The following is a 19,791-nucleotide window of genomic DNA, read 5'->3' on the forward strand; positions in this document are numbered from 1 at the left end:
GCCTCGCTCTCTCCCTGATTGTGTTTTCAGCTTTGTTCATTTTAGAAAATGTTTTCAAAGGCCCGGCTCTGGGCTTTAATTATCTCTTCCTCGGGGCTTTCATTTTTGTACTTGTTAACTTGGGTTTGGATAAACTTGCTTCCTTTGTTTCTGGGGTCTGGCCACTCCCTACAAGCTGGGGATTCTGGGCTCCTTCCTACACTGCCTGGGGTGGGGAAGGGAGACCAAAATCCATCTTACTTCTGGTCAGCCTGGTCTCTGATCTTTTGGATGATAGCTGACGCTCCCACAATGAATCACACCACCATTCAGTTTCAAATATTTTTCCAAATCCTTACTTTTAAGTTTTAAGCCTACATCGTAACACATGGGTCACCAAGTCTCACACTGCTTAACCACTCGGGCTCTGTAATGGTTTCTGTTCCTGCCTCATTGGAAAGTTGGGTGGGAGCCACTTTCAGATGGGAAACTCCCAAAAGGACAATGATTGGCACCTCCCTAAACCAATGACGGTCACTCTTAGGAGTGGACCAGAGTTCTAACAAGAGGTCATGCCCTTGCCCACCCTAGGGGCAGAGTGAGAAGACAAGGAGGACAATGGTGGGTGGGCTCTGGCTCCCTGATTTCTAAGGAGTGGCTACCCTCTACCTCCTAGGTCACCTAGACCCCACCCCAGGATACTGCCTGAGCCCAGGTACAGCACCTGGGTCTGCAATGCCACCAAGATGCGCTTGTTCGGAGATGGCAGAACACACCCAAAGACCCCTCTCCAGCTGTGCCAAGGGAAGGAGAGGCCTCAGCCACAAGGCAAATGGGAAGAGGTCCTTGATGTCCTCAAGCTGGGCATGGTGGCTCCTGTCTGTAATCCCAGTTGAGGCAGGAAGGTTTCCATGCATTTCAGGCCAGCCTGGACTAGAGACCAAGACCCGTCTCAAAACAAACAAGCAAGGAGGAAAGAAAAGGAAGCGGTCCCCCGCTCTGAAGTGGCAGGCCTCTGAGCACAGGCAGGGCAGTGAGTCTAATGGGATTTTCATATCCTCGCATCCCCCAGGCTGTCCTCCACGGTGTCTGAAGGGACAGAGAGCACTGGTACAGAGGGGAAGGCAGACAAAACTGCTTGCTGCCACTGAAGCCTGGACCTGTAGCTGGTGAGTTTGTAGCCAACCCCAGTAGGTTCCAACAGCCTGACCTGGCTGATGATCCACAGGCACAGCTGGATACAAGCATCCTCCTCAGTCCAGGACATCAGCTCAGTAAGGTCCGGAGACATCGGAGCCACACCCTCTCTGCAGCTCATGGGATGTATGCTTGAGTTCCCCAAGCTGATGGAACAGGCTTATTCTCGATTGCCTTTAAGAAGCTCAAGTTAATGACACGGCAGGAGGCTCGGGGGCTCGTTTGGGGAGCGTGCTTTTCGGGTGACAGCACCATTATAAGTCAGTGCTGTGTTGCCAGGTTTGACCTTTAAGCACCACATTTGGGCAGAAGGGTTTTGTAGGCACCCAAGTCCTCTCTTTACCCTTTTAGGGCACAGCAGTTCCTTAGAGGTGTCCCTTTGGTTGATGTATTCTGTAAGCTCAAGGTGATCCTCAGCTACAGAGAGTTTGACCAGCCTAGGCTACATGAGACCCTATTTCAAAGAGGAGGGAGGAGAAGAGAAGGGGAGGGGAGGGGAGGAGAGAAGAAGGAAAGAGAAGGGAAGGGGAGTGGAGGGGAGGGAATAAGGGAGATACAAACATACACAGAGAGAGGGAGAGGAAGAGAGGGGGAGAGAGAGAAGCTATTCTCACACTCCCCCAGCCTTTGAGAGGGCAAAACCCAAGATCAAAGAATCCATAGCTCCCAGGTCCTATCACAGAGTCTGGGGCTGCATTACCCCAGACTCCGCCAGCGTAGTCACAGGGTCCTCTTCAATGTTTCTGTGTCCTCTCTTCTCAAGAAGACATTGGTCGTTGGATGAGGGTCCCCTCCTCGTTGTCATGTGCAATGATTCTATTTCCCCCAAAGCCCATGCTCCCGGGTTCAAGGCTGAGGACTTGAGCACATCCTCTGAGCAAATGCAGCTGAACCATCCATGCTTGGAGTCTGCCAAAGAGGTGACACATCGTCAAAGAGTATTTTTGCCAGGTGGTGGTGGTGGTGGTGGCGGCGGCGGCGGCGGCAGCGGCGCACGTCTTTAATCCCAGCACTCGGGAGGCAGAGGCAGGCAGATCTTTGTGAGTTCGAGGCCAGCTTGGTCTACAGAGCGAGATCCAGGAAAGGTGCAAAGCTACACAGAGAAATCCTGTCTCGAAAAACCAAAAAAAAAAAAAAAAAAAAAGTGTTTTTATAAAAAGTTTGAAAGAAAATGGCCCCCAAATGGAGTGGCACTATTAAGAGGTGTGGCCTTGTTGAAGGAAGTATGTCACTGTGGGGTCAGGCTTTGAGGTGTCTTTTCTCGAGCTTTACTCGGTATGACAGTCAGTCGACTTCCTGTTGCCTCTGAGTCAAGATGCGGCACTCTCAGCTCCAGCACCATGTCTGCCTGCACGCCACTATGCTCCCCGCCATGATAATGGCCCGAACCTCTGAAACTGTAAGCCACCCCCATCATGTTTTCTTTCTAAGAGCTGCCATGGTCATGGTGTCTTTTCACAGCAATAAAAACCCAAACTAAGACACAGATGATAATTGTGAATGATGTGTGAGTGTGTGGATCTGACGTCTAGAGTGAGTTCATCAAGCTAACTACCATGTGCATCACCTCCCAGACCTCTCATGACCTCCCAGACCTGTGGTCAGGACAGCTGAAATTCACTCTTTTAGCAATTTTGGACATAAGGCTCAATTGGCCCTCCATACCTGCAGGGTCCACACCAAGGGGTCAACCAGTCTTGGGTGGAAAATACCTGAGAAGAAATCACTTCGGCACTGAACATGCAGGGTTGTTGTTGTTGTTGTTGTTGTTGTTGTTGTTGCTGCTGTTTGTCACTATGCCCCCAATGGAGCCCACACTAAGTAACATCCAGAGGTGGTTTTAATTCTGTGGGAGGGTGTGAGGAGAGGGTCCCCGGCAATGCTACACTATGTTATTTAAGAGGCCTAAGCACTTACAGATTTTGCCATCTGCCCAGTCCTGGAAGTGTCCCCTATAGACACCAAGGGACTATGTACGTTACTGAACCGTAGTCACCAGCTGGGTTTCCAAGGGTGGCATCGGGAGGACTCAGACACGAACGTCAAGTTGGGAGAGTCACACTCACCTCAGTGTTTCTGCCCATGGAATTGCTGGAGTCCAGGCACAGCTCGGCAATGCTCTGTGGGCTGGCTGCTCCTCAGTGGAAGGAACGTTGCAGGTAGAGTGAATTAATGAGGGAGAGCAGCCTGCAGAGCGCTGGGACATTTTGCTTTGGGCATCCCTTGGGGCCCAGCACTCAGGGCAGCTTGCCAAGTGCATTTGACAAGGAAGAGGATGCTTGGCTACTCAGAGGCTCTTCATGACCCAGAAGCATGCTGAGGCCCTGCCAACAATGAAGGGACAGGGAAGGAAGCCAAGGCCAACAGCCTGGCTGAGGAGAGCAGCCCTGACAGAGACTACTGTGGCTAGAGGTCCTCAGAGGGAAACCTCTGTCTCCCTTAAAGCAGCCCCTGGAGCAGCTGAGGCCAAATACAGCAGGGAGCAGTGTGGCCATACAGAGCCAAGAGTGCAGGTCCTCACAGACCCTCTGGTCCCAATTCCCAGGACCTTTGCTTCCCACCACCTCCCAGTGGGGCAAAGGTTCTGACCAGAAGAGCCGCACACAGAACCCCAGACACTTACCAGGTGTTATAGAAGGGACTGTGGCCCCCTCCCCATTTCATGTTGAAGCCCCCATTCTAGCGTCCGTTGCTCCCCACTCTGCTGGAATCTGCTGGGGTCCCTCTGCTTTTTTTTACTGGCTTCTTTCCACAGCCCCGGGTCACAGGTTTCAACAGAACCCGTGTTATGACCAGAGACAAACTCAGTATTACATAGTTGAGTCTCCTTGACCAGAAGTAGAGGAAACATGGGAATCAGTGAGCATTACCACGCACAGAATAACAGTGCCTGTGGCCAGCATTGCCACAGAGCGGAGAGAGACAGACTCAGGTGGGCCTGATAGAGGCCACCAGCCTGGGCAAACTGACGTGTCACCTCCAGGCAGATGTCCAAGTGACAGATTAGAGGCGGGTTTGGCTTCTCTGTCTGGTCCTAGGTGGGAGGCAGAGACAAATGTGGGACATTTGTTGAATGATGTTGCCGAGCTCCAGCTCACTGGGATGGCACCTGCCCTTCTGCAGGGCTGGCCGTGACAAGTCTCTGGCTGCACGGAAGACTGGGCCAGGTTCCCAGGAGGTGGTTATAAGTCATGGTCCAGGTGCTGTCTGAATGGCAAGCTTCTGCCCCTCAACCCAGCTCCTGGCCAGGCGTCTCTCTCACGGGGCATGCCTCTAGAAAGACGGTGGGGAATTCAACTGAATGAGAAGGCGAATGTGAGCTCCCCAGGGGAATTAAGTCCAGGATTCCATCCTCAGGGGAACTGTGTGGACCCAACCCTCAGGACAGGCAGGTCACACCCACACTGTTCCGGGACTCCCAGCCCTGGATCTCCAGCCCTAGGGAATCGGCAGCTCAGGTGGATTCCTGGACTGGTCCACTCCCCTCCTTCCCTAGGTCTCTACTCACAAAGAGGTTGGTACCACTTGAGGGCGATAGATCCGAAGAGTGTTCCCCCAACCTCAGGATACAGGTTAGAACAAAGAAAGAATCAAAGGGAAGGTCCAGGATAGAAGGCCATCTGCAGAACAGAGGGGTAAGACAGACAGAAGGGGGCATATGGGAAAGTAAGTACTTTGGGGATGGGGCAGGAGCTTCCAAGGGGCATGAAGATGCCCCTGAGGAATCACAGAAAGCAAGGACCCCCGCCCTGCACATCGGGAAGGATCAGTGTGCCTAAGCAGGAAGGGTCATGTCAGAGGGTGAATGCAGGCCTATGGACAGAGATGAGGCTGACACAGATAACAGAGGATGAGAAGGAACCACAGGGGCCTACAGCTGGTCTGTGGGCTAGGGTCACAGAGCCAGGGAGAAAAGGGAGGCTGGGGTCAGGGGTGGAAGGTTATAGAGGGCCTAGGGGTAGCTGACAGAAGAATATTATTATATTATTATTCTGTATCATAGAATTATTCTGTTGCTGTAACAAATATCATGACCAAAAGCATCTTGGGGGAGGAAAGGGTTGGTTTGGCTTACACTTCCAGGTCACAGTCGTCATTGAGGGAAATCAGGCCAGGAGCTCACTCACAGCCAGGGAAGTACAGCAGGAATATGCCTGCTGGCTTGCTCCCAGATTCGTGTCTAGCTAGCTTCCTTCTACAACTCAGGATGGCCAGCATAGAGAATGATGATGCCCACAGTGGTCTGGGCTGTTCTTCATCTGTATCTAATAAAGACAATCCCCTACAGACCATCTGCTCTAGGCAACTCTTCAATCCAGGCTTTCCTCTCAGACGACTCGAGATCACCAGTCCTCAACTTGTGGGGCACAGCCCCTTTAGGATCAAATGACCCTTTCCCAGGGGTCCTCTTAGACCATTGGAAAACACAGATATCACGTGACAATTCATAACAGTAGAAAAATCACAGTTACAAAGTAGCAGTGAATAATTTTATGGTTGGGGTCACCACAATGTGAGGAACTACATTAGGAAAGTTGAGAACCACTGCTCTAGACTAACTTGACAAGCTAACTCTGACAAAGGGGTACAGCAAGAGGGACAGCACCCCCAAGCCTAGAGGGCAGGTAGGAACATGGAAAATCTACAGACGTGGTGTGCAAGTGGGACCAGCAGGGGCTCAGGCAGGGAAGGACAGAGAGAGGTGAGGCGAGGCAGGGAGAACCCAGGGGCTCTCTCACTGCCACACACTCTGGACCGAGTCTGAGAGAGAGCTGAGTGGGTGGACGGACACAGGGGCAGGGACAGGGCTTGGGGGCTGCTAAGGAAGGAGTGCCAGGCAGTTTGATAAGAGAATTTCTGTCTCTCCTTGTTCCAAAAGGAGAGGAGAGAGCAGACTAGCACTAATGAGCAAAAATTCAGCAGTACAGGAGGAAAGCTACGGCCTGCAGAGGTGGGGGAGGGAGAGCTGCTGAGGCTGGCTGGCTAAGGGAAGTGCCCCAAATACACACTCTGGGAGTTTTCCTACACATGAACACTCACATGTGCGCACACACACACACACACACACACACACACCATATGTATGTACATGACTATGCATGTTTGATGGTACATGCATGTGTCTACCTGCTCCCATACACCATCATACACATGTGTGTCCACACACATGCATGCCTGCTGAAGCATACTGCTTCTGGCTTCCCAGCACCAACCAATGATGAAAGCAGCACCCTACCAAAGTTCTCAGAGCCTAAGACAGGAGAGAGGTGCCCTGCACTCCAGCTGGAGAGAAGAAGGGGTTCTCAGGAGGGAGAATGGGGGTGTCAAGGATTGAGAGCCAAGTGGAAGCCCAGAGACACCACAACCCAAGACAGGGAGCAGGATGTAGGCATCAGCACATGCACACACACACACACACACACACACACACACACACACACACACACACGCCAGGAGCAGAGTTGGGTGGGGCAGGGGGCTGAGGATAAGAAACTTCTCTGGGAGCAGCAGCTGGCAGCCCTGTGTGGGGCCCTGACTTAGGCCTATTCTGAGCTAGTCCCTCATCACCACATGGGAATTCATGACGCACTGCCCTCCTAAGGGTGCCAGCGTGAACTGACTTGGTAGTTCAAGTGAGTTCAGCACGTTTTGAATTTTTTTTTAAGAAGTTTTGAAAAACAACCTAGGACAAATTTCCAAACCAATATCCAAGGTCTTAGTTTCTCCATCAGTAAAACGGAGAGTGGGTGATTTAGACTCAAACATTGTCTTCAGTGTGCCTCCTAGAAGGAAGGAAAGTGAACTTATTCGCTAACCTGTGAAGAAGTTCATTGCCAGAAGCTTGGGCGTTCAGTGTTTTACAGAAACCAGAGTCAGTGAATCATGAGTGGGCAGCGAAAGGGGGCTTAAGACGGGGTGCCCCCAGGCTGGGTGGTGCTACACAACTTCAAGCCCAACACTTGTGAGGCAGAGGCAGGTGGATCTCTGTGAATTCAAGGTCAGCCTGGTCTACAGAGCGAGTTCCAGGGCAGCCAAAGCTACACAGAGAAACCCTGTCTCAAACAAGCAAAACAAAAGACAGGGAGCTATCAACAGAGGCTGGAGCATCCCCAGCTCCCCACCGCCCTCATGGGTGAGGCACGAGAGAGGACAGGCTCTGCCTGGCTCATTGCCTCCTGACTGTGTGTGACCTCCCTCTCGATCTGACTTTGCCCTTCTTGAGATGGTACCAGAAGAGAGTGGCACCCTAGTGGTAGTGACAAGAAGACCAGCTGGAAACACCACGGGTTCTTGGCACTTAAACATTGCAGAATATTCCTTTACATGGTGTAAATATATATCACTGTGATTGGTTTAATCAAAGCAGCTAACTGGCCAGTAGTGAGGCAGGATTTCCGGGGCAGAGAGAATGCTGGGAAGAAGAAGGGCAGAGTCTGAGGAGTCGCCAGCCAGATGCAGAGGAAGCAGGGACATGTGCAAAATGAGGTAAATAGAAATGGGTTAATTTAAAAAAAAAAGAAATGGGTTAATTTAAGTTGTAAGAGCTAGTTAGTAACAAGCACAAGCTATTGACTGAGCATTTATGATTAATAATAAGTCTCTATGTGGTTATTTGGGAGTGGCTGGCAGGACAGAGCTGATTGGTCATCTAATAGAAAAACTGCCTACAAAACATGGTGTAGTGTATGTCATATTTACATTCTACTGGTCATGTGCTGTTTGAGCTCACTGAGGAGCTGACTCTGAAAGTAGATTTGCTTCCCTTCCCTTTTTCAGACCAAAGTATGTTTGTCTTCTCCCAGGTCCCTTGTCTGAGGACAGGCTGACTCCCAGACTCTGTGACATGGAAGGAAGATAATAGCAAACGATAAGGTGTTAAAAAGCTGTCCTTGGAGTACTCGGTTCTCAGTGGATGTCTTTACCAACCCCTCACCTCAGGCTTAGGGAATCTATGAAGACTGTAAGAGTCAGAAGTGGTGGATGACTCCAAGTGTCTTCCAGACACAACAGGACTGACGCGCACATGAACTCACAGAGACCGTGGCAGCATGCATAAGGCTGCACAGGTCCAAGTCAGACAGTGTCCCGCCACTGACAGGGGATAGTGGACATGGGGATCCCATCTCTAACTATGAAGCTGTTTGTAACTGATACCTGCTCAGAAAGAGAAAATCTCTTTTCTCCATCAGGCTCCATATCCAGGAGCAGTTGACCAACACAAAACAAGCTCTATGTTTCTTTTTTGTGGGTTTTTGTTTTCTTCTAGAAGTTTAAGGGAGGTGAGGAAGATCTGGGAGGATTTGGGGGGAAGTGAAAAACAGTCAAAATATAGTGTATGAAAAAAAAATAAACATTTCCAATGGAGGTCACCTCTGTTTATCCTGTGGCACAAAATGTCTGAGATGGAAACGGGGCTGGAAGCACATCGCGGCGAGAAAGCTAATCAGGGTCCCTAGCTACTGCCTCAGTGTCCCCAGTTCATCTCTAACAGGTGGTAAGCCCCTGATTTGATGGCGTGACCTTCGTTTACTCTCTCAGTCAGGCTGCACCAGCCACCCGAGGGATGCTGTCATCTCCTGATGTTTCTCTCTACCTGATGCTTCTGTCTGTCTGCCAGCTGCTATTTGCTCCTTCACTTTTCCTCCCTAATTGCTTGATAACTCACTTATTGAAAACTCCAAGTGCAGCGACCAGAGATCACAGAGATCACATCCGGCCTTAGCTCAGGGCTGGGTGCTCATTTGTCAATTGTCTCCACCGTGTGTGTGTGTGTGTGTGTGTGTGTGTGTGTGTGTGTGTGTGTGTGTGTGTTGGGGGGAGGCACTCCCCCCACAGCTCACAGCTCACACCTGCCACTCTAATTTGCATAAAAAAGGTGCTGGCTTCAGCACACACTTAAGCATACACAGTCAATTTGTTTTAATAAAAATGTACCTTAGGAGGTTTCTAACACAAGTGGCTGCAAAAAGCCTCTGCTTCCGGAAGGCTGGCCTGTTCTGCTCCTTTTCCATTCTCTGTGATGGGGTGAAGGGGTATTCCATGGCTCCATATCCTTCCCCTGCTTGGCACTGAGCTAGGACATGGGCCACTAAACATGAAGCAGAGAACTCAGCCACCACACACCATTCTAGTGTACGTGAGGGTCAAGCCTGGCCAGGAGCTAGGGACTCCCCAGGGTGTCCTGCCAGGACCTTGCACTTCCTGGCCAGCGCACCAACCCTGGGAGCCATTCTGACATTCTGCCCAGCGAGAGCTAGGCACGTGGCTAGAGCAGTCCTGAGAGGTCAGAGATGCTCTGCATGGGGAGGTCCTCAGGGTGACGTTAGCTTGAGGAGGGCAGGACCCATCCTTATTACACTGTGACTCCTCTGAACCTGGAGCAGGACCCTGGATGTGTGAATCCCATGAGTGTGGCAATATGAACTGATAAATGTCAGGCAGTGTAGAAGGGGACATTTTAGAGATGAGAGACAGAGCTGTGACTTCATCAGACATCTAAATGCTCTGAACCTCACAGCTTCAGGCTAGAGTGTCTGCAACTGTGACCGCAGCAGGCCTCACAGTGACAGGATCACAGTAGCCACAGAAGCCACCACCTCAAGTCAAAAGGAGAGATAGTATGAAATAACCGTCACCACCATTTACAAGCCAGAGCTGTGCCTGGGCCCAAGGCAAACACGTGCCTGGCTCAGACTCGGGTTTCAATCCCATTTACGGAAGCGCTGGAGCCCGAAGGTTTTGTTGGGAGCCCTGGTCTCCTGGGAATCAAAAGAGACCATACCATAAGAGGAATTTCTGAGGGACCGGAAAATGTCAGGCGCTGGCACTTTCCCAGCTCTGTCTTCAAATATCTTGAGGGTGGAGCAAGACCCAATGCCAGCAACGAGGACAATCAGAGGATCTGGGAGAAAATGCCATGAGCAACACAAATGATAGTGATTAGCTCACAAGACTCCATGTTAGGTGCCCACCTGCTTCCCTGTGCTTCCCTGAACATAATATCCTCCAGGAAGGAAAGCCCAGAAACTTCATCCAACCCTAATGCACAGCCATCCAATTTCTGAGAGAGCATGCCCCATCCACACAGTCTGTTGGACCCCAAGCAGGGAGAAGAACCATTTGGAATGAGATTGAAGACAGTTAGATGTCATCCTGGCTATTTTTCATATCAACTTGACACAAGCTAGAGTCATTTGGGAAGAGAGAGACTTGATTGAGAAAGGCCTCCATCAGATTGGCTTGTGGGGAAGTCTGTGGGACATTTTCTTGATTGATGACTGATGGTGTAGGAGGACCCAGATCACTGTGGGTCATGCCGCCGCTTGGCAGGTGGTCCTGGAGTGTATAAAAAAGCAAACTGAGCAAGCCAGCAAGCAGCACTCCTTCGCGATCTCTGCTTCAGTTCCTGCCTCCAGGTTCCTGCCTTGAGTTCCTGCCCCGACTTCCCTTCATGACGGACTGACTGTAAGCGAAAGTATCCCTTTCTTTTTTGTCATGATGTTTATCACAGCCATAGAAACCGAACTAAGACAGATGTAAAGAAGCAAGAGAGGAAGAAAAAGCCACTCACGAGAGGGAGAGAAAAAAAAAAAGATGACACCAGAGGAGGTGTTTGTGAGGCACAGAGAAATGTCATCCACAGCTCTCCTCCTCGAGAAGAAACCAAAAATGCCAAAGCCTCTCCACGCCACGACTTAAGGGGAGACGGAGACTCTAGACAAGCAAAGGGTGGCATGGCCTCTCTCCATGCTGGGACTCATGCAGAACCCAGAGACCTCGAGACAGCAGAGGGTGAGTGAGCACAAGGAACCTGGAGAGAAAAGACGGAGCCAAGACAAAGCCACAGAGAAAGCTGCCGAGCATGCGTGGTAAGAAGGAAACAGCATCAGAGTCAGTGTGGACGAGCAGAGGCTGTTCCTGAGTGACCTGTGCTCAGTCCTCAGAATGGTATGAGAGGGACATGGCATCCAATGGGCATATGCTCCAGCAGCACATGAAGAAAACCTAGACCAGAAAAGTATCCCATGATATAAGCAAAGAAAAGTTTTCTGGGTGGATAGGCTTGAGACTGCAGAACACAGGGATGGGATGCTGAAATGGGCCATGCTGGCATCTCGGGTGTTTCGTCACAGTGATAGGATGCTGAAATGGGCTGTCCTTGCATTTGGAGCCCTGGATGTCTCTCTTGCTTCACTCCACCCTTGGTAAAAAGAGGAGGCCTTGCCTACAAAAAATAAACTGCAGAGTCCGGGGAGATGCCTGGGGGGGGGGAGTGCTCACTGTGCAAGCGTAAGGACCGGAGCTTGGATCCCCAGCACCCATGTAGAAAGCTAGGTGTGGCAGCACACACCCACAACCCAGCCCTGGGCGTGGAGACGGGGGCATGGCCAGCCAGGCTAGCAGAAACAACAAGCTCCAGGTCAAGTTCAATGAGAGACCCTGCCTCAAAAAAATAATGAGATAGAGAGCAACAGAGGAAGACACGTGATGTCAGCCTTTGGCCTCCACGTGTGCACCCATAGGTGAATATGAGTCAGAGAGAGAGAGAGAGAGAGAGAGAGAGAGAGAGAGAGAGAGAGAGAGAGAGAGAGAAACACTTTTAACAAATGACTAACTACTGCTGCTCCTGTATCCAAGGCCAGGACACACCCAGGAGGGTGTGCTGGGCACTGGAAGCAGGTCCAGCCCCGGCCTTCACCCTGTGCCCCATAGAGGCCGGAGAAGATCCTGGAGGTGACTGTTGTTCATTCTAGTGGATTCTTTTCTTTAGCTGGCAACACAAACACGGCGCATCTCAAATCATAAATAGGGGCACAATGGGGAGGAGACAGCCAGAGCAGGGAGGCTGCCGTTGCCCTCCTCCCATTCCCCTGCCTCCAATACTTAGGACTAGGGATGAGTCATGGTGCTTAGCGGGTGGCTAGACAGAGGCTCTAACTAAAGGCCCTCTGGCATTCCTCCCATCAGCTGGTCCCTGCCATACTCACGGGCTCTGCCATCAGCCTGACGGTACCTGAGCAGGGGAGGGCCGGCCTAGTTTGCTCTCACACCCTTGCAGGCTCCATCAGGGAGACCCTGGACTCCACGTTGCCGAGGTGAGTCTGAGATCTCACCATCACTCAGAATCGTAATCCTACAGGTGACCAGGCAGGCAAGGCAGCTAGCTCATAGCCCTGGTGCCCACTTCCTCAGAGCCACCAGGGAAGGTAGGCCTGCCCTGGAACCCACCTCTGAACCATAACCCATCCAGTGTGCAGACCCCCAGGGCTGCTGATGGGCTGTCTTTTGACCAAGTGTCTGGAACCACTCAGCTCTCTCAGAGATGCACGAGCCTTCCCAGTCTGTGCTGTGTGTGTGGCCCCGATGGTTCATTACTGGCCATGCCCATTCTGCTTCAGTGGTCCCATCCTCCCTGATCATGTGACCAGCAGCTGGTTCGGCCCCCACTCAGCCCTCATGGAACCCTGAGGAGCTCCAGCATCCCCAGAGGGGTCAGCAGTGCTGGGTCTCAGCGTGAAGTCAAGGGTCTCTCTTCAGGTCAGGTTCTGGAGGTGATGGAAGAAAGGCCCAAATCTGGCCCATGAATAGCCCTCCCAGGGAGAGTTGTAGGCTCAAGGCCAAGCTAGGGCCTCTGTGCATGGAGGGAAACTGAGGCTCAGACAAGGTCACGAAGCTGGTCCCAGTGTCCTGACTTGAGGGCCCTGCTCAAGGTTACAGAAGGGAGAATGACGTCAGGGGGGATCTAGATACCAGACCCCACTCAGATGGCTCACTACTGGTCCCCAGGCAAGTGGCCTCTCCTGGTGTGATAATGTCTTGTAGAACATAGCATGCGGGCATCACAAAAGCAATCAGGTTGAAGTTTGTGGAGAGGTCTGTGCTACAGGAGTCTGGAGGGCTGGCTGGGCCATTCCCTGATGACTGGCTGGCAGCCTCTAGAGCCAGTGCCCACCCCACTGTGGAGCTAGCACTGAAGTCTCCATGCTATACTTAGACAAGTCACTGTCTTCAGGAATGTTCCTGTGAGAGGACATCTCCCTGGGGGACCCTTTCTCTCCCCTACAAGCTGTAGGAAGACACCCCTCAAAGCTGCCTGGGCAGCGTAATGAAGACCTGAACACTGGGTTGGGGGGGCCTCAATCAACACAAATCCCCCCCCACAGTGTTGGGAGCAGAAATCTGAGGTGGAAGTATGAGTATCCATGCCCTCAAGGGCTTCAGAGGACAGTCCTTCCTGCCTCTTCCAGCTCCCAGAGGCTGCAAGCCTCCTTGGCTACGGTCATACTGCTTCCTCTGAACGTTTGTATGCCTGCCCTCCGCCAGCATCTTTTCTGGACACTAGGACTGTGCTTAGCACGCACACACACACACACACACACACACACACACACACGCCCCATCTAGAATCATACTTATCTTAAAGTCTAAGTGCAATACAGCTGCAAAGAACCCTTCTCCAAGAGGTCACACTCACAGGCTCGGTGCTAAAATGTGGTGGCCTCTGGAGGCCAGCAGTTGGCTCGCTGCTCCACCCACAGCCCGGAGGCAAGAGTCACCCCACTACTGAGGACAACAGGGTCTGCCATCCCGCCCATTCACTTGTTTTTCTTTCAGGTGGAGTTGGTGTCACATTCCCACGCTCTGAGACCGCTCTTCACACTTGCAGCCGCACAGGCCAGCTAGTGCCGGCAACAGACTGGCCCCCAACCCATGCATGCCTCTGTTACTGAGGACAACAATCCGTGGCCAAGATAAACTAATGAATGTGGCATCTGCTCCGTGAAGGGTCCTCTCTAGGGACGCCTTACTACGCTCCGGACATGTCAGCAACAGTGACCATCCCACTTCACAGGTAAGAAACTGAGGCTGAAGGAGGCGGCTCACAGATGCCACCTGGTGGGGACAGGTTTCAAGCCCCAGCCAGCCAGTTTCTACTCCTCTTGGGGCTGGCTGTGCCCATGGAGAAGCCAGCCTACTTTCAACTCTTAGAGTAGCAGAGCTGTTGGCTTCACGGGACCAGTGGACAATGTCTGCAGGAGAAAAACAGCACTATTCCCACGCATCTCTTGCCCCTGGTGATGTACCCACAGGAATCCCAGTCATCTGGAATGGAGGGTAGTCAGCAGCCTAGCCCCTGACTGCCAGGCCCCAGCTGCCTCCCAAGCCCCAGACTCTAAAGGGGAGGCAGGAAGGCAGCACGCTCCTGTGGGCTCCCAAGCCAGCAGAGCTAGGTCCCATCCAACCGTCAGCCACTACCGCCCCTCCTTCAGGGCAGACCAGCTCTCTTATGCTGGGCTTTAAGGTTGAGCATCCACATCATCAGGTGCCAGCCATCAGGACACTGACTTTGCTCTGGAAACCGGCCAGCTCAAAGCCAAAATGACAAGGTGAATTCTAGTTAAACGGCTGAGCAGAGTGAACGTGCCTTACAGTATTACCCTTTTGTTTTGTTGCTTTGAAGGGGAAGGGGAGGAAATGGAATCGGGGGCTGGCACAGCCCCCAGTGCTGGGGCCTGCATCCCAGAATGGCAGCAGCAGAGTCAGGGAAAGCGTGACAACAGAGCTTGTGCCTTTGCTGCTCTGTCTGGGCTTTGCCACCACCTCTCACTGAGCAGATGGAAAAAACGAAGGCGCAGGTGGACACGGCCAGACACAGTCACAGGCCAGCATCCAAGAGCCAAGTCAGAGCTAGAAAAGACTAAGGGCTGGAAGGCATCACACACCTCCACTGCATTGTGCAAATTAACAAAGATGTCTCCCCACCGGGGCCCCATGGTAAAGGATAGCACATGCATGTGTGGGAAAAGATACAATTATAGGAGGAGGCAGTGCTATGCAAATGACCTGTAAAGGAGTAGGCGGGGTTAAGCATCTCATTAAGAACCTCCCATTCTCAGAAGAGCCTTTTCCTCCTCTTCTTCAGATCTGTCTCTAGTCTAATTCTTTGTTCCAGGCAAAAGGACCTGGTGCTCACCCCTATAACAATGGCACAATCTTAACATCCTCTCAACATTCAGGACCAGGCTGGGGTAGTGGTAGCAGACAGAAGGGACAGTCCCACAGACAGGGACCTGCCCCAGCTGCTAGCTCTGCCATCCGTGCCAGAAGAAGGAAAAAAAAAAAGCAGAATCCAGAGCTGTGGAGGTCAGAGATGGTGTGGAAACATTGGTCACAGAGACATAGTCTCTCTTTGTGTACGTCAGCTTTCTGTCCCTGCTACAGAACACCTGAGACAATCACCTTAGGAGCAGGAAAAGGTTTGTCTAGGCTGGTGTTTAAGAGGGTCCTAGTCTGTTAGCTGAGTGCTTTGGGCCTGTGAAAGTCTAGTTTGTCAAGGAGGAAGCATATGGTAGAAGAGGTTGCTCACATCCTGGCAGCCAGGAAGCAGAGAAAAGAAAGGGAGGGACCCAAATATCCCTTCAAGGCCAGTGGTCTGATTCCATCGCCTCCCAATAGTGCCACAAGCTAGAGACCCTGCCTTTAACAAATGGCCTTTGGGGACATTATCCAAAGCACAGTGTTTGCCTCTGTTGTAGAGGTACCAATACAGCTCTGGCCAAATGTGTCCAGAATGGAGGTAGAAAGTTAAGGTAGAAGGATGCTCCTCTGTCTCTCCATCTTGGCCTCAGATCAATCCACAGTTTGATGAATATGCCAATGTGAGGCCTTATGAAACCTAACTTTTGGAAGAGAGCAATTTGAGAAAGGGCCTCTATATATTGCCCAGACTAGCCTTGAACTCACAACTCTCCTGCCTCAGCCTTCCCCGGTGCAAGCACAAACCATCACACTTGGCCAGCTCCAAGCTTTGTAAGTCCATGTACAGCTAGCAGAATGAGAGCCTTGCTGAGCATCCGCCACTATGGGCCCAGGACTCAGAATGGAGGGCGGGGGTCTCCGGGTTCCCAAGCAGAGCATTCAGGGCATGAGGAGCAGAGATTTCTGGAGCATGTGAGAGAATCACCTCAGGACAAAGGAAAAACTCAGCATCAAAACTGCCGCCTCACATGGGACCATCCCTCCCAGAAGCTAAGCAGTGGCTCTCAGAGCTGTGAGCAAACAGACTCAAAACAAAGAGTATCTGATTTACAAGAAATAAAACTCCAGCCACACTGCATAGGCCACATGGTTGGACACCAGGGACGTTGTGCTAGGTGAAGCCATCCAATCATGAAGGACAGACCATGGTCCCACTGATAGGAGGTCCCCAGAGTTGCTGAGCCCATAGAGTCATGGTGTGGGCTTTTCAAAGAGAGAGTCCCACTTTGTTGTCTTTACAGTGGTCATATATAGCCTGATGATGGTTGCTGTTCCCATCAGAGTTATTGAGGAGCCTAAGTGAGATCATGGGTGGATCCTGAAGGGCTTTTGACAAGTCAGGGCGAGTAAAGTAAACCTCTAGCTCTCTGGGATGCCAGAAGGTAGGATATCTCCACTGTAAACAAGGTTAACAGTCTCATTTGACAGTCCCAGAAACATCTAGGGAAGAAATGAGTCCTGCCCAGGGTCACATTCGTTCAGACTGTGAGTCTGCTTCCTTGCTGTTTTAACATAAAATATCTATATAAGGAAGGAACGCTGCCTCTCTGCCCCGCAGCCTTTATGGCTGTGCTGGAATTCTTGACTCAGATGAGGCTTCCACCAGACTCCGAGGGAGAGGCTCTTCTTCCTTCCCATGTCCCCATCATCTTCCCTGTCTTTCTATCCTGCCTGGAAACCATGTGGTTCAGGAACTGGAGAGATGGTTCAGTGGTTAAGAGCATGTGCTGCTCTTGCAAGAGGACCTGAGAAGTCAGGTAACTCACAACCACCTGTAACTCCAACTCCAGAGGATCCAACACCCTCTTCTGGACTCTCTGGGCACCTGTGTACACATACACACACAGAGGAGCATAGTCACATACATCTACTCCTAGTCAAAAATTTAAAAATAAAATCTATTTTTTTTAAAGAAAAAGGACAAATGAACTAGGTGGTGGCTGTGCATGCCTTTAATCCCAGCACTCAGGAGGCAGACGTAGGTGGACCTCTGAGTTTGAGGCCAGCCAGCCTGGTCTACAGAGCGAGTTCCGGGATAACCAGGGTGTGGTGATCTGAACAAGAAAGGCCCCCGTGGGCTCATATATTTGACTGCTTCATCATCAAGGAGTGACACTACTTGAGAGGGATTAGGAAGAGGCTAGGTGGCCTTGTTGGAGGATATGTCACTGGTAGGCAAGGCCATAATTAAATAAAAATCTCAGTGTCAGGTATTGGCTATCTCTTATGAGCTATTGATCCCAAAGGCTCCACAAACAGCACAGGCTATTGCCATTGCTCATGGTTACCCACCGTAGCTTGATGTGAAGACCCTATTGCTGAAGACACACTTTTGTGGCAGGACATGGGAAATCAAGCCAGAGTTGACCTAAAAATATTTCCCTCCCTACTGGCTAGGTTTCATACTTCCGGAAGCTTTCTATGCAGGCTATTGGGTGAGAAAAGTTATCAGTGGTCTTACCCAGAAGTGAGCTATGAATGCCACATGACTGACCTGACGGGTAAGATGTGCCCTCTGGTTAGCAGTGGCATGAAGGTTATGAAAGTAACCAGCAACCGTCTTCTGATTTGATCGGAAGCCTGTTCTGCAGCGGGGAGTTCATACCTGACACTGTAAGCCAGGTCAAAGCTCATGGCTGCGAAGGCCATAAGATAGGGGAGAATCCATTACTGTTGTTTTCACTACCTGGGCATGTTGTCGAACTACCTTCTAAATACTTGTGCTTATATCCATAGATTACTGCTGCTCTCAACCTTGGCCAGAGAAGCCTTTTTCTGTAGTAGACAGCTACTAATGTAGAAGTTGATAAGTGATCAAGGTGCTGAGAATAAATGACTGAGCCCTAGATGGAGTATTTATAGCAACTCCACCAAAAAAAAAAAAAAAAAAAAAAAAAGGCTTGGTTAATAATACAGAGAGGGGCAGGAAGAATGTAAGGTCTAGAGGATGGGAAAGAGCACTGTGTAATGCTGTCACTGGGACATGTATGGCCACTGCACACAGAACTCACTGCAGCTGTGATAACCTCCATGAGATAAGTCAATGAGGTCAGTCGACATTCCAACCAGCAGCAGGAATCAGACTCAGTGAGTTACCAAAAATGGGTGAAGAGCAGGAAGATGGGAGAGGACGCTTTAGAGGGTGTCAGGGTAAGGGTAGAATTGGGAGTAGATATGATCAATGTATGGAACTGTCAAAGAATAAATGAAAGAGAAGGAGGAGGAGGGGGAGGAGGAGAAAAAGAAGAGGAAGAGGGAGAAGGAAGAGAAGGAGAAGAAGAAGGAGGAGGAAGAGGAGAAGGAGAAGATGAATAAGAAGAAGCTGCTGAGAGAAATGGTTCAAGGTTAAGAGCAGGGGTTTCTCTTCCAGGGGGGACCCAGGTTCAGTTCTCAGTACCCCCACAGCTGACTGTTTACAACCATCTGTAACTCTGGTTCCAGAGGATCTAACACCCTCTTCTAGCCTCTGCAGATACTGCCTGTGTGTACATGGTGCCCATGCATACATTCAGACAACATTCATACATATAAAATAAAAATAAATAAATCTTTAAAAAGAAGAAGAGGAGGAAGAGGAGCTGGAGAGTGGCAGAGGAAAATATCTAAAGTCAGCCTCTGTGCATATGAGAGAGAGAGAGAGAGAGAGAGAGAGAGAGAGAGAGAGAGAGAGAGAGAGAGAGACAGAGAGACAGAGAGAGAGACAGAGAGAGAGAGACAGAGAGAGAGAGAGAGAGAGAGAGAGAGAGAGACAGAGAGAGAGAGACAGAGAGAGAGCATGCTATAAACACTGCCATTGTACCCTGTAGTGGCCTCAAACGACTCACATTGGCCATTTCTCCCAACAGCGTCCAGAGTCCAGGCTGTGATGCTCACACAAGATGAGACCCTTTAACCAGACAGTCTTCAGAGTCCCTTCTGGTTGTTCAGCTGGCCTTGTGCCTCAGAGAGCATCCGTCTCCGTGCTGGCTGGTCCTCACTGCTGCACCTGTGCCAAATCGCCCAGCCACTAAACCCCTGGCAAGCCGGGCCCCACTCAGGAGCAATTACTGAACAAAATGTTTTCTTTTTTTTTCCCTTTAAAAAAAAGTTATGCAGAGCCACATAATGGCCATTCTTATTGCCAAGATAGTTGAGCGATGGCTTTCTCCAAGCTGAGGATGACAGCTGATATTTAGTGACGTGAGTCACGGGGTTGTTTTTGCATCAGAAAACCAATCGTCCTCCTGGGGACAGAGAATCCGTCAAAAACAGCATCTGACAGACAGTGTTTGTCAAAGTCTGCCTCATGTCATCTTGTTATATTCTGTGCCATGTCTCAAAATTGCCATATGCAGAAGATCTTGGTGGGATAGGATTAGGTATAAATACATAAAATGAACTAAAAGGCTTCCTGTCTCGTCATCTTTTGTTGCTATGATAGAATGTCTGAGATCAGTGACTTAGGAGAATTGCTTATATTGACTCATGGTTTCAAAGGTGTCAGCCTGTGACCAGTGGCTCCATGTTGTGGGGGTGTCAGCCTGTGACCAGTGGCTCCATGTTGTGGGGGTGTCAGCCTGTGGCCAGTGGCTCCAC

This window comes from Peromyscus maniculatus, chromosome 10 (genome assembly GCF_049852395.1).
Source record: "Peromyscus maniculatus bairdii isolate BWxNUB_F1_BW_parent chromosome 10, HU_Pman_BW_mat_3.1, whole genome shotgun sequence".
NCBI classification, from domain to species: domain Eukaryota; kingdom Metazoa; phylum Chordata; class Mammalia; order Rodentia; family Cricetidae; genus Peromyscus; species Peromyscus maniculatus.